Raw genomic sequence first — 14,730 nt, forward strand, 5'->3', positions numbered from 1 at the left:
ACACCGTTCAAAATATCACCTTCAATTGCGTTACTTTCTCGTATTTGGGCCGTTGTGTCCCCACGAAAAGTTCGTTGAAAATAACTAGTCGAGTTAAATCCTTTGCGTATCTTCACTGCCCGCGTGAGATTCCCCCTCTCCTCGGCTCCCCTGCCCCCCTTCCCACTCCCCTTACTTTCCAAGTATCCCTCGGCGGTGCCTATTGTGTACCTCCTAGGCCTCTTGGATTTTTTCTTTTTGCCGCCTGAGGGGGGAGAGTGCACGATAGTTCGATACCCGGAAGAGAAAGGAATAAAAGAACAAGAGGAACCAAGGGGGAAAGAAGGAAAAATACCCACGTGGTTATCTGAATTGTCGAAGCTCGTGTCCTTTTTCGGCTCATTCGCATAGTTCAGTGTCGCCTGCGACAGTAGTTCATCGTGCGTCTGCCCACGTGGTCCACAGTATACCGTCTGCTTACGGGGTCACTGAGCGCATATCGTGCGAGAATATAAGCCACTCCACGCAGGACATCGCCGGAGACTGTGCGCCTGATTACGGACCTGCGAAGTTTGTGCATCGAATGTGTGCGGCTTTGTGTTTTTCTTTTGTTTTTTCATAACGTTTTGGGTGTTACCGCTTTCGAGGATAATTGCGATTCGGCTCCCTTCGATTTTGCGCTTCCGCGTTGCTGGCCTCCAACCCTGCATAGACCCGAAGAAGCCGTTCGGAGTCCCGTGAATTACAAGTAGAACATCGCCGACACTCAGGCAAGTTTCAAGTTTGGTTAATTTTTTTTTTCGTTACTTCATACATCGGTATCGTGATATCTTTACGGAATCATTATCTCTCAACAGCAAGCAGGTATCGGGCCTCTCTTACAAAGGCCTCTTGTGTACATGTTTTTTTCATCATCGCGATTCTTTGTTAAGATGCTTACGAATCTAATAATAACCATGAATGGGAATTGTATATGTCCTAAATATATTATCTATACTAAGCTCAAGTAAGAAATACGGATATAGTACTCGTGCCATAATATATTCGGAAAGAAGTTTATCAGTGTCTGTATTTGCGATACAATAACTAGGGTGTAGTGTTAGAATGCGAGGTACTCCACCGCAATATCCACTGAGACGCTTATTCGCTGTAAATATATACATATTAAACAACAAAATGAAAAGTGTTTTTTGCCGGCACAAACCGCCATTCACAGCGACTTTTAGTTGCTCGCATGCGAAGTATAACATGCGTAATAGCGTCCAATAGCCAAATATCATCCTTGTGTTGGCACTCATGCTTTTCGAAAACAAGATCCTCTTTGTTGCCTTCGGGTAGGTTTGGCGTATCTGGAATCTGGCTACTCTGTAACCATTTCAGAAAAAAAAAGACGGTTGGTTAGGCAACTTGTAGATGTCGTATAAACGTGAAAATTGTATCAAGTGATACCTTTCCACGCAGAGAACACGTAGCAATAGTCAGCGACTTCGGATATAATAAAGAGGGAGTATAATTAGCCGCAAACACTGTAAGCTATTTGAGCGAGCGATATTTTGCCACTAGCGCCATCTGCTGCGTATGTGCGCCAACTAAGATGCAGGCGCGGGGTATCCCGGATGTTCCCGCTCTCTCCACGCTTCGCCGTGCGCGTAAATTGGTGTGCATTTTAAGAACAAGGTCTTATTTGCTGAATTCACACGGGTATGGCGTATCTGGGATCTGGCTATCTCGTAACCACTTCCAGAAAAAGAAAGGAAGGTTTAGCCAAGTGTCGACGCTACAGAAGGCAATATACGATACGACATGAAATTAATGAATAATCAACATGAAAAGGAAACAGGAAGAGACAGAATAGAGGCATATAATCAACGCTTAATAATCGAATCAGTTGAACTAAGGGTGTAGGATTGGGCTTGTTGGTAAAACGTGCTTTAAAGTTTCAATAATAGCGCAAGAACAGCAGAGGGGAGAGAAGAGAGAACAGAGCGCTAACTTCCGACATTTAATTTTCCTTTTAGACAGCATAGCAAGTTTTATACTCCATAATAATATATAATATAACAGCAAGTTAATACTCCATAATAAAACTTGCTATGCTTTCTGAAAAGAAAATGAACTGTTGGAAGTTAGCGCTCTGTTCTCTCTGCTGCCCTTGCGCTATTATTCAAACTTTAAAGCAGTTGAACGAACCACCACATAACTTTGACGTTGTCTGCTTCAGCGTGGACACTTGGTTGACCCTTTCGTTTTCTTTTATTTTAATGATTAATGAAGCTCCATTTAAATTTTGACCACCTGAGGTGCTTTAACGACCATGTGAAATACGCGAGGGTTTCTTCTTTACCGTCAACTTTTTTTCTTTAACTTATTTAGGAACTAAGGTCCCTAGATGCGTTTCATTCTTCCTTTGTTCTCCTCCTCTAATCCTTCTCCTACATCGAACGCTGCCAGCGCCCCAAAAAATGTTGCGAATCTCTCAACACACGTGCAAATATAACAAATAGCTTCTATACCTTGCGTCGCACTACACATCCGTTTTCGATACTCGTTTTGAAACGTGTATTTCATGCAGTAAATCCTTATTCATGCGCACGTTATCGTAAACCATGCTGCGTGAAAAAAAAAATGGCACTTTTCTTTTCGTGCCACGTGACCGCGCTCTGCCAATCACGCACCTGCAATGGCTGGAGGCGGCAATGGCGAAATAATGGCGCTACCTTGAAATTCATTTGTCTAGGCACCTTCTGGCGAACATATAGTTAAGGTCTCCAGTTTGTCTTTTATATTTAGGACCTCTTAAAGGCGCATTCAAGGTATAGGAAACTGTTGCCTGCCTTTCCCTGCCGCCGCAATGCCTCCACCGCATCCGTGAACCGAATTCGCGACCACATCGGACCTGCCGACGTTTAGGTCGTTGACCGCCAACTTCCGCGGCTGTTTTTCGTATAAACGGATCAGCGGCATAGTTGGCATTGACCACTCTTGCCAGCTGTGGCCGGTCGAAGCCACGTGGGCTACAGACTCCTGACCTCGTTCCACGCATGTTTAACTAAGTAAGTAGAACGTACGTGTATACGTGCGAATATGTTCCACTTGCTTAGTTTACTGGCATTGCCGTGTATCATTCTTAATCGCGTACGTTTTGGCTGTGTGTGTGGAACATCTTAATCTCGGTCTATACTTAGGTTCCACAAAGTACAGGAGGAACTAGTAGAAGCTTGATGTGGGTGAGTTGGTTATGCATACTTGATGAAATGAGCGCTACGAATACGCGGACGAAAGAACACATGTACGACAGACAAGGCGCTTGTCTGTCGTACATGTGTTCTTTCGTCCGCGTATTCGTAGCGCTCATTTCATCAAGTACAGGAGGAACAAATTTGTAAATGATCTTCTCACATGCACACATGGCGAAACTTGTGTGGTGAAGACAAGAAAAAGAAAAGTGTGGGTTAGCCAAGTGTGGCTCCCTCAATAATACGCGTAATGCGGCGATCGTTTCCACGGGTCTCAGTAACCGTGAGCCGTTTGTTCTTTTCGCTGATATGCAAATGTGGCGCCATTAAGTCACGCGCTGTTGGCAACCGCGCGTATGTTTCTTCCACGCAGTTGCGCCGGTTACTCGGGCCTGCTTTTGTGCAGCTCGCGTTTTCTGTATTCGTCTCCGCTATAACGCTGTAACAACGTATATTTTCTTTCTTCATTTTATTTTTTATTTTTTATTCATTTATTACATACGTGCGCGCCACAACAAGGCCCAGGCAGGACAGGTACAGTCGCGTGCATTATGAACTGCAACGCCGTCGCCATGATGAAAGGTGCCCCCTGGGTGCGTGGAAGCGCCGACACACAGAAAAAAAAATGTGCCTTTATTAAGTATGCCAGTAATTGACACGGTGTTCTGCGATTTTTCCTACGTGGTTGCCCTCGCGCTGTCACGGGGCCTTTTCGACCACGGGCACTGTGTTGCAGCTAGTATTGCACGCGACAGTAGACACATCACAGTAAAAAACAGTAGCCAACTGTAGCCCAACGTTCAGCATTAGTAACGATACACTCTGGTGTTGTGTCCACCCTCTGTGCTGGTTCAGTGCCCTTTTCCGTGTTCATGCAGGGGAGGGGGTATTTTGTAAGAGTCCACCTAGTGGACTGTGCATTTCGCCCGCTGCTAATTGGATGCAGCTGTACGAGGGAGGAGGAGACGAGCGGCCCTAGCCAGTGAGCAGCGACCGAAATGGACAGTCCACTAGTTAGACTCTTACAGAATGCCCCCCACCCCTCAGAACTGACCCGCGGCTTCTGCAAGAGAGTGGGGAAGGTTTCGGAACTCGCGCTCAGCAAGAATCTTGTACGTGTGAGCACCGGCGCGAAACGAATGACGACATATATGTGCAGACGGCGCTGCACCTTCCACAGCTGTTGCATCAAACAGCGAAGCCCGGCAGATCCTTAACACTGAAATGCCCAATATGTCGTCTAAGCTTCGCCGAGTTTGACGACTCGCAATTCTGATGTAGGCGGCAAGAATGGTGTGGCGCGAAGCAAGACAGGAGGACGATTAAAAATCATTGTACTCGTCCTCCTGTCTTTTTTTTTGCACAGCGCCATTTGTCACTATTAAAAAAAAAATCCACCTGCACTCCACCCTCCAGAAGTGGATTTGCCGCGAAGTTGTACACCCACGTTAGAAAGGCACGACCGACGTTAGACAAGCATTCCCACCACAAGCGACGTACACTTGTGAGCAAAAGTATACGGACAAGGGATTGCGCGATAAAGCCGATTTTTTCCTCTGCCTGTGAATACATCTTCAAATTGAGGACTGCAGCCCAAACTTGACATTGGGAACTTTCTAGTGTACTCGTCAATTTCAGTTTATGCGTGTCAATAACAAAGAAATCTAGTTTTATCGACGACCCTGTGGTCCGTATACTTTTGCTCACGACTGTACGTCACGCGCGCGTGCGGGAGCGCAGCCTACGTGCTCATTCCTCTAGGCCCTCCGCCAAGCGCAAGTGACTTATTGAAGTAACTGAATTTCTAGAAGTAGATTGCGTTAGGAAAATTCGTAAAGCACGACTTCCGCGCAAGCTGCAGATGCGACAACTTCGGATTGTAATTCGAATGTACGTGAGAATAACGCCATCGCCGCGTAACGTTGTCGCCTGGTGACGTCATCGCTTCAAGCGCGACGTCAGACGATGACGTCTTCGTCAATTGATGATGCCACCTGATGACGTCTTGTGATGCCTCTTGGAGCACGCTGTGCGCCTTTCGCCTTTGCACTGCCTGCGAGATCGGCCCACATTTTATTTTGCGAGCACGCGGACACGAAAAAAATCCCGACCCACTAGAGGCTAACACCTTCGCTGTAAAACAACCTATAACCCAACCCGTCCCCCTTCTGATTTAAGCTCGAGAGACTTAATGCAGAGCATACTTGGCTGTTTTGATACACTGGAGCTAAGTATAAGTTGCGGATAGTGCAACGAAGCAATTACTATTTAAGTACGGCACAAATTAAGTCATAACTCAAATAACATTTCATTGTTTTTCTGCGCATATGTATGCTCTTCGTGGCCCGAAATAAAGGTGAACAATTTGGCGTCAATAGTCCTTGCTGTGAAACTGTGGAGATTATACAAGGTTAGAGGAATACTGAATAGAAAATATTTACCTATTTCTCCCATATTTTTTTTCTCTCTCTCTTTTAATTGCTGACTCCATCATTATTAATTAATCAGTAATTTCCAATTACCAAGCGCCACAAGTAACTAATTACGGCGTCTTTTGTGTGACCCGTTGGAGACGCGCGCTAAGCGTATCGCGGCTTCCGACGTGACGAAAGGAGGCTATTGACGTCACCGTGACGGCGGTCACGTGGTATATATAAAAAAAACGAAAACTGCAGAGCGCGTCGCTAATCCCGGTGCCACTGGTCGAAGCCCGTATTCAACGAACTTGAGAATGGACGACTTGCGAAATTCGCAGCGACTTCCAACTCCGGAATCGCAAACGTCGCGCTTCGTCCCGGGGTTGGAAAACAAGTCTTCCCAGCGGTATACGTGCGCTGATCAGGCTACATCGAGGGTCCCACGGTTGCGTTTACATTCCTGTTCGAGAGTGTTTGCTGGCAGTAATTTCGCAAGTATTGGCCTCGAGCTCCACCACTGGAAAAGCTGGCGCCACCGTCGGCGTGACGTGCTAGGAGGGATCACGTGGACATAGCGGCCGCGTCGGCTGCTTCGGGAGCGCCGAAGCGAGCTGAAAACGAGAGTTTCAATTCCCTCGTACGCTGCGGTTTTCATTTAGTGGTGAAATTTTCCCGCTTCGAGTGTCTCCTTTACAACGCTTGAAAGCACTACAATAAGTAGTGGCTGCCTTTGAAGGCGCGCAACATGGTAGGCTGCTGCTCGTAGGGCATGGTAGGGCCGGAAGCACGTAACGGAGGCCGGTGTCAGCCTTATTCACACGTAGCCGCAGGACAAGAAGCTGTGTGAAGCTTGGCTCGCGAAACATAAAACCGGCAAACAGTCATCGGCTACAACTCGGGTATGCAGCAAGCATAGACGCGAGGAAGATTTATGCCCCGGCACCCGGTCTGCGATGTTCTGAAAACGCGCACTGAGACGCTCGCCCGAGTCCGCTGCCAGACTAATGTCATGACGGTTTGGTCTATGAACTTGTCGATGCTATAGATACTGGCAAGTTCAGTGGAGTGGAAAGGCAGCGGTAAGAAGCACATTTAAAGAAGCATGGTATGTGGTAATGTTTGTATTATGAATTAATGCACTGGATTACAAAAAAGGAGCAGCGGGAAATTGCACGCTGAGAACGCCGATAAACATACAGTGCGACCCAACTCGAGAAATGGTATTGAAAGGTCAAAGAATTTAGAAGAAAAAAAAGATTGAATCGTCGCGATGGCACATTACAGTCCCCGTAGGCGTCGAAGTCTCTACAATGAAATTATTTTTGAACAGCTCTGATAGCGCCCACGCAACAATGGTTGCTTGTACATTGTCAAATGCTCATCGGTGCGAAAACGCGCGCGCGCTGAAAGCGAAACAGTGCGCGGACAAGCATGCTAACGCGCAGTCGGTCGCTGCGAATCTGCGCGATCACTGCATTGAGGCTTCATTCTATTACGCTCCATTTAGTTATAGAAACACTATAAGAACATATTTCACATAATTTGCTCTCAGCGTTTACCTACCTTTCACGCGAGAAGCCGTTTCGGGAGACTCCATCGCGGCGACCGCGCGCAGTAGCGTTCACTGTACGTATTCGGTAAAGAGATAGCGGCTGTAAACGATTGTGTGCTTTCAGTTTGCCCAAGATCATTATTTAGACAGTAAGAAACTTCTCTCGTTTCGAAAGTGGTTATAGAAATGTCCGGGAGAGCTCGCGCGTGGTGTCTTTAGTGAGCGCCGACAGCAAAACCTATGAGCGCGCCACGTGATCCCTCATACTACGCCAGCGAGGCGCTTCCGATAGAGGGCGACTCCGTAACTCCTCGCCGCCAATACTGTCGTCGACGATTGAGGAAGACTCTTATATCCCCCCCCCCCCCCACGGGATAGACAATACAGAACTTTCACAGGGCCGCACATCGAGGAAAACCACTTGAAAAAAAAAAAGAGAGAAAGAAAGAAAGAAGGAAAGATGGAAGTCGACTTCCCCGCAAGGCTGTTTTTTCGTCCAAAATTTGTCACATTTCTCCCTCTTCCGTATCGCCTCGTTTTGTCGCATTGCTTTCAAAATTACAGCCGGCTGACCATGCACGCTTATTATTCAGGGCCACATTTATTTTCCGTATATATTTCCCCCCGACCACTCTGCCTTTTCCAGTCAATAAACTTCTTCCGGCCATATTGTATATACGCATGTCCTCTTCGTACCCGAAAACGGCTTAGCGGCATAACCGCTGTTCAAGTTGGTTTTTATACCCGACTGGCGTGTTACTAACATCAACAAATTTGTTTTTTTCGTTAGGGGGAAGCTAAATTTATGTCACTAGCTTCTACACACACACACGCACACACGCACACACACACACACACACACACACACACACGTACACACACACACACACACACACACACATATATATATATATATATATACACACACACACACACACACACACACATATATATATATATATATATATATGTGTGTGTGTGTGTGTGTGTGTGTGTGTGTGTGTGTGCATGAGAACGGAGAAATCGTTTTTTCTCGCCAACCACTGCAGCGATGGTTTGTTACGTTTAAGCGAAGTAGTTATTAATCCATCAACGGTAAGAAGAATGTTTTGAATTTATGCCATCGGTTTTTTTAAGGAATATTCCTGAAATTTGCAAAATTTCAATAAGCAAAATTAGCAAGTCTGCTGCCCTGCAACACATCAATCAACGAAGGTATCACGATTCTGTAAACTGCGCCTCATAATAAATCTAAAGCGGTAAAAATTTCTGCATTAATTGCAACCCACTTTTAAGTATACGGCTAAATTGTGAGTACGGCCTCCAAGCGACGGCAGACAACAGTATACTTTAGTTCTGTGCAGCTACGTGCACCATGGCATTTGCATATATATATACATATAATCTCTGTGCATGATAGTTGGGACACCCCGTATACAGTTGACTGTTGCTGATACTGTGTCTTTTGTATAGTTTTTCTGTGACAGAATGACGTTTTATCGTCTGATGAAATTACAAGCCAAGGCTATCATGACATCGTGTACTTTACGTATTTCTTGACGCAATTTACTTTGAAAGCTTCAGCCTTGTTACTTAGGCCTAGCGGAAAGGCCTAGTAGAAGAACGGGTAGCAGCACATTGAAATAACGCGCTCGCTCGCTTGCATTTGCATTCGTGCGAATTTCTGCATTCTGCCCGAATTCAATCTATGAAACAGCGTCTGCTGCGAACGGGGCAAAATGCCTTCCCACGCAATTCATACGCGGCTTGTCCCGATCATGTCGCCCATGTGTACATGCGAGGAATGTCCGCGCTGGGCACATTCAACGCATCCCTGTAATACCCATGTCTTGCCATGTGGATCTCCATCCAATGGACGATCATTGCTGTCTCAGAAATGGTATTGTTATAGTCCGCATCGTTTAGCGTAATACTTGGCACTGTTAACTGCCATGTTTGTCAACAAATATGTGCGAAGTCGCCTTTGGACGCACGGCGTAGCAGTTAATGCAAGGCAATCTCGAAGTAAATGCTTCGTCGTATTGCAGACCTGGTACGGCAAACGCAAGATATAACGGGCATGTTTCGAACTTTACCTGACTTCGAGGGGGCGCAGACGAAGGCAGATATGCATTTTTTTTCTTCTTGGCAAATCGGGCAAGTGACTATATATTCCGTCTGGTATATATTGAACAATCCAGATTATACCATAAGATGTGATGTTGCTGCAAAATTTGGACGAGAACAGAGTATACCGACAAGTGCCAGATAATTCGTTTAATGATATTAATGGGAGGGCGAAGAAAACGAGGTTTTCAGTAAATGCGTGTAAGCACAACCCGACGAAAGTAAATAAATAAAGAACGTCGGATCGTTCGGCAGCTTTCGGTGCATGTCTTTTATGGAAATCGCCCTCGTATTCGTCGAAACGCGTTCTGTCGTCTGCCCACCGCCGCCTTATTGCGCAGAAGGCAGTGAGATAAAACGCATTTTTTTTAGGAGGAAGCTTAAGCTCGGGTGCTCCTATCTAAATACACGCAAAAGCAGAATTCGTCTTTCTCGGCAACCACTGCACCAAATTTGGCGAGGTTTGTTGCATTTAAAAGAAAAACCTTAAAATCTAGTGACTGTTGGTGTCGAGTTTTTTATTTATGTTGTCAACGATTTTATTAAAAATTGGCGAAAATCTAAAATTATCAAAAAAAGAAACTATCATGTTTACAACTCTGCAAAACAACAATGAAAAATGATATCGCAGTTCTGTGCATTGCGTGTAACAGTGCATCTAAAGCGGACAAAATTGATTTGTCGGACACGAATCTAAAAAAAAATTTAGCAATAAGAAATAACAGCGTTTTCAGAAACCTTGTACACACGTAACAAATTCACGTAAGAGATAAGATGCCATATTGAATTTGTCCGCTTCCAGTGATCTAATGGGTGCGGTTTACAGAACCGCGATACCTGTTGTCGATGCAAAGTTGTATTATGAAGTTGTAAACTTCGTGCTTCTACTCCATTCGAGCTCTCGAATTTATGAAAATTTTAAAAATAAAATTCAGGCCCTAAATCGATTTTCCGCTCCCAACAGTCACTAGAGTTTAACCTTTCCCTCTCAAATGCAACACATTTCATCAAAATCGGTACAGGGGTGGGAAAAAAACGTTTTTCGCATTTTACACGTATTTGAATAGGCCGCGTCGGAGTTGGGCCCGAGGTAAAGCTTCCAACGTAACAAATTCACGTAACAAGCCCGAGCTAAAGCTTCCTGGAAGCCCGAGCTAAAGCTTCCAACGTAACAAATTCACGTACGATGTAAAATGACATATTGAATTTGTCCGCTTTCAATGATCTAATGGATGCCGTTTACAGAACCGCCATATCGGTTCTTGATGCAGAGCTATAAATTTGTAAACTTCGTGCTTCTATTTTTTTCAAACGTTGAAATATTTGAAAATCGTTTTAGGAAATTCAAGCCCTAAATCGATTTTCCGCTCCCAACAGTCACTAGAGTTTAACCTCTCTCTCTCAAGTGGAACAAATTTCATTAAAATTGGTCCAGGGGTTATCTGTTAAAAACATTTTTGCGTTTTACACGCATTTCAATAGGCCGCGTCGGAGTTGGGCCCGAGGTAAAGCTTCCCTCTTAACACAGACACATGCCCAATTATGCTCGGTGCCAATGAGACGCGGGCGAGGGGGGTTGGGTTTAGCTGCAGCGCACAATCTGTTCTCTCTAATAATCGGCGTGCAAAACGCGGTGTCTGACTTTCAAGCTGCTACCGAGAAAGCAGGGGGGTAATCCCCACCCCTGGACCACCGCCGGGAGGAGAATGCGAGTCGTGCTAAACGGTGACAGTCGCGAAACCCCTCGAGGTTATTTATACTGGTCGCTACCGCAGAGGAATTCGCCTTTGTTGAAGATATCGCCCCCTTTCTTTCGTTCTTTCTTTTTTTTTTTTCAAGTCGCCTGTCTAGTTCGCGGGATATGGCGATTCGGAGGCGTTCTGAAGTGTTTGGGGCTGGTAGGATGACAAGGGTGGCAGTTCCATTGGTGAGCACTGCCGTTTGACGAAGTTGGTGCCGCGTATCACGAGTTCAAACGGCACGAAAATTATAAAAGAAGGAAGAGAAGGATGGAAACTAGGACAAAGATTGACGTGCGCGCACGATCCAGTGCAGTTCCTGCGTGCATCCTTGTCCCCCTCTTTTCGCGCCGTTCAGGTTTGTCACGTGCAGTTTGGGCGCGTGCAGAAGGAAGAACGACGGAGCGAAGACCAGACACCGAAGATAATTGTGTTAGCTACGGGCGGGGGTCTGTTATCGTGTTAAAGAGGGGCACCGGCATTGGCCCCGCAAAAGCGGCTCCTTTTCACTTGCGTGGGTAGCTAAACATGCCACAGAGTTAAAGGTGGCGGCCGCGTATCACTTGTCACGCTGTTGAAGGAGCTTTGGGTGCTTATTTTTCGCGGTTGTAGAAACACGATAGCAGTTTTTCTTATTTATTTTTTTATCGCATGCGAAAGAATGGCACTCGGCAAACAACGAAGGTTAGGAAAATTAAAGTATGGGGTTTTACGTGCCAAAACCACTTTGTTATTATGAGGAACGCCGTAGTAGAGGACTCCGGAAATTCAGACCACCTGGGGCTCCTTAACGTGCGCCTAAATCTAAGCACCACGGGTGTTTTCGCATTTCGCCGCCATAGAAATGCGGCCGCGCGGCCGGGATTCGATGCTGCGACCTCGGGCTGAGCAGCCCAACACCATAGCCTCTGAGCAACCACGGCGGGTAAAAAGGTTAGGAAATGCTTGTCTGACATTTTCATTTGATCCATGTAAAGAGTTGGTTTACAATTGCCGGAAGTGGCGTCACGGCACAGCAAAATGAACTCACATTGTGCAGCGCGAAACCTACACGCTGATGGTGCTGGGAATACTAAACAAAAATAATGAATTATTTGATTAAATAACACATGAACGTTTCTGCAGGCTACGCTACCGCGTCGCCGCCGTAGCCAGTGTAGTGAAGGGGGTCGCACTACAACATGGCTGATCAAGGCTTTTCGGCTGATCAAGTACTATTTCAAAAACTGTATTTAATTTGGTTTCGATGTAACACGATGAACTTTACGAGAAAATAAACGTGGAAGTTCCTTTCATTTTCTTCCTCTCTTTTTTCCTAATGTCGCGCCGAATCTCCCGGAAAAGGAACGTCAGTGTGAAGCCAACAGCTCTAAATCGGGACGAAACAAGAACTCGCCTTACAAATATAGTAAGGCACAAGAACAGCGCACAAGACAGTTCCGCCTTCCTGTTTTGTAAAACAATGCCTTGTTTCGCCCCGCTTTTAGCGCGGTTCGCTTCCAAATCGTTTACCAACCAGCTATAACCCGGGTCCCTTTCTGGACTTTGTCAGATTCTGTAGTGGTGGCATATTGAGCCAATCTGAGAGGCCCAGAGTTTTGCTTGTGGCCTCTTATGATGCCTCCAATACCAAATTTGTCAATATGGCGGAATTCGACAGCGTTCAAAATATCACCTTCAATTGCGTTGCTTTCTCGTATTTGGGCCGTTGTGTCCCCACGGAAAGTTCGTTGAAAATAACTAGTCGAGTTAAATCCTTTGCGTATCTTCACTGACCGCGTGAGATTCCCCCTCTCCTCGCCTCCCCTGTCCCCCTTCCCACTGTCCCTACGTTCCAAGTATCCCTCCGGCGGTGCCTATTGTGTACTTCCTCGGCCTCTTGGATTTTTTTCTTTTTGCCGCCTGAGGGGGGAGAGTGCACGATGGTTTGATACCCGGAAGAGAAGGAATAAAAGAACAAGAGGAACCAAGGGGAAAAGAAGGAAGAATACACACGTGGTTCATACCACGTGACACTCATCCCACGTGACACTCATCCGCATGGTTGAGTGTCGTCTGCTGGAGTAGTTCATCGTGCGTTTGCCGACGTGGTCGTCCACAGTATACCGTCTGCTTACCGGGTCAGTGAGCGCATATCGTGCGAGAATATAAGCCATCCACGCAGGATATCGCCGGAAACTGTGCGCCTGAATACGGACCTGCGAAGTTTGTGCATCGAATGTGTGCGGCTTTGTGTTTTTCTTTTGTTTTTTAATAACGTTTTGGGTGTTACCGCTTTCGAGGATAATTGCGATTCGGCTCCCTTCGATTTTGCGCTTGCGCGTTGCTGGCCTCCAACCCTGCATAGACCCGAAGAAGCCGTTCGGAGTCCCGTGAATTACAAGTAGAACATCGCCGACAACTAAGGCAAGTTTCAAGTTTGGTTAATTTTTTTTTTCGTTACTTAATACATCAGTCTCGTGATATCTTGACGGAATCATTATCTCTCAACAGGAAGCAGGTATTGAGCCTCTCTTACAGAGGCCTCTTGTGTACATGTTTTTTTCATCATCGCGATTCTTTGTTAAGATGCTTACGAATCTAATAATAACCATGAATGGGAATTGTATATGTCCTAAATATATTATCTATACTATGCTCAAGTAAGAAATACGGATATAGTACTCGTGCCATGATATATTCGGAAAGAAGTTTATCAGTGTCTGTATTTGCGATACAATGACTAGGGTATAGTGTTAGAATGCGAGGTACTCCACCGCAATATCCACTGAGACGCTTAGTCGCTGTAAATATAAATATATTAAACGACAAAATAAAAAGTGTTTTTTGCCGGCACAAACCGCCATTCACAGCGACTTTTAGTTGCTCGCATGCGAAGTATAACATGCGCGCAACATCCTCGTGTTGGCACTCATGCTTTTCGAAAACAAGGTCCTCTTTGTTGCCTTCGGGCGGGTTTTGCGTATCTGGAATCTGGCTACTCTGTAACCATTTCCAGAAAAAAAAAAGACGGTTGGTTAGGCAACTTGTAGATGTCGTATAAACGTGAAAATTGTATCAAGTGATACCTTTCCACGCAGAGAACACGTAGCAATAGTCAGCGACTTCGGATATAATAAAGAGCGAGTACAATTAGCCGCAAACACTGTAAGCTCTTTGAGCGAGCGATATTTTGCCACTAGCGCCATCTGCTGCGTATGTGCGCCAACTAACATGCAGGCGCGGGGTATCCCGGATGTTCCCGCTCTCTCCACGCTTCGCCGTGCGCGTCAAGTTGGCGTGCATTTTAAAAACAAGGTCTTATTTGCTGACTTCACACGGGTATGGCGTATCTGGGATCTGGCTATCTCGTAACCACTTCCAGAAAAAGCAAGGAAGGGTTAGCCAAGTGTCGACGCTGCAGAAGGCAATATACGATACGACATGAAATTAATGAATAATCAACATGAAAAGGAAACAGGAAGAGACAGAATAGAGGCATATAATCAACGCTTAATAATCGAATCAGTTGAACGAAGGGTGTAGGATTGGGCTTGTTGGTAAAACGTGCTTTAAAGTTTCAATAATAGCGCAAGAACAGCAGAGGGGAGAGAAGAGAGAACAGAGCGCTAACTTCCGACAGTTAATTTTCCTTTTAGACAGCATAGCAAGTTTTATACTCCATAATAATATATAATATA

At 45.7% G+C, this 14,730-nt stretch overlaps 1 protein-coding gene across 1 annotated transcript in view; it reads left to right on the forward strand.

Moving 5' to 3' along the window:
- The first annotated feature begins 444 nt into the window (after positions 1-444).
- LOC139047406 (homeobox protein prophet of Pit-1-like) overlaps positions 445-14,730 on the forward strand; it is a 32,443-nt gene continuing 18,157 nt past the window's right edge. Inside the window, exon 1 of the mRNA XM_070521235.1 lies at positions 445-749. The gene's annotated coding sequence lies outside the window, so the exon portion shown is untranslated. The remainder of the gene's footprint in view (positions 750-14,730) is intronic.

Source organism: Dermacentor albipictus, chromosome 7 (genome assembly GCF_038994185.2).
Source record: "Dermacentor albipictus isolate Rhodes 1998 colony chromosome 7, USDA_Dalb.pri_finalv2, whole genome shotgun sequence".
In the NCBI taxonomy this organism is placed as follows: Eukaryota; Metazoa; Arthropoda; class Arachnida; order Ixodida; family Ixodidae; genus Dermacentor; species Dermacentor albipictus.